We start from the raw sequence: 717 nt of genomic DNA on the forward strand, positions 1-717 counted from the left end.
CAAAATGTCTTCTGTAGGCGTGGGTTTGTCTCCCTCTCCCTAAGATGTGTCCGGTATAGGCCAGGGTGCCACTCAAGGCCGTAACCAATTCGGGTTATAGCTTCTCGGCCTTTTGGCTAAGATCAAGTGTAGTTTCGGAGGACGCTACCTTGGTCGGTACTGGAAGGTGCCTGGGATTGCACGTCTGCCGGCCTTGAGGAAGTGTGTGCGCCTTCTGGTGACACATAGCCCTCTTGTGCCTGGACGGTTCCCAGGCAACGGGAGGCGATCACCTTTGTTATTTTGAAGTCCTACTGATAAACAGAAAAAAAAAAAAATTAAATCTGTTCTTATCAGTTTAATATCTGATACGTCCCCTCTCTGGGGACCATATATTAAATGGATTTTTAGAACAAGGAGATGGAAAAAATCTTGCTCTGTCCACTGCACGCATTGACCTGGTATTGCAGTACCTCCAGGACCGGTGCACCCCTTCTTAACCCAGTTTCCAAAAGCAGAACTCAATTCACCTGATTCAAATGAGCCCCATTAGTTAATTGAAAGAAAGCAAAAACTTTATATGCACCTCAATTTGGCCAATTCACTTTTCACACTTTCACCCTTTTTTTTATCTTTCACACCTTTTACTTGCTTTATTGATGCAAAAAGCTGTGCCAAATAGCAAACTCATCTCCACTCAACTTGACCAACTCTGCTATGTCCCGTGCAGTATCTTAT

General features: G+C 44.5%; 1 pseudogene; it reads left to right on the forward strand.

Annotated features, from left to right (window-relative positions):
• The first annotated feature begins 267 nt into the window (after positions 1 to 267).
• Positions 268 to 474, forward strand: LOC142260533 (U2 spliceosomal RNA; annotated as a pseudogene).
• Positions 475 to 717: the final 243 nt, after the last annotated feature.

This window comes from Anomaloglossus baeobatrachus, unplaced genomic scaffold (assembly GCF_048569485.1).
Source record: "Anomaloglossus baeobatrachus isolate aAnoBae1 unplaced genomic scaffold, aAnoBae1.hap1 Scaffold_123, whole genome shotgun sequence".
Taxonomy (NCBI): domain Eukaryota; kingdom Metazoa; phylum Chordata; class Amphibia; order Anura; family Aromobatidae; genus Anomaloglossus; species Anomaloglossus baeobatrachus.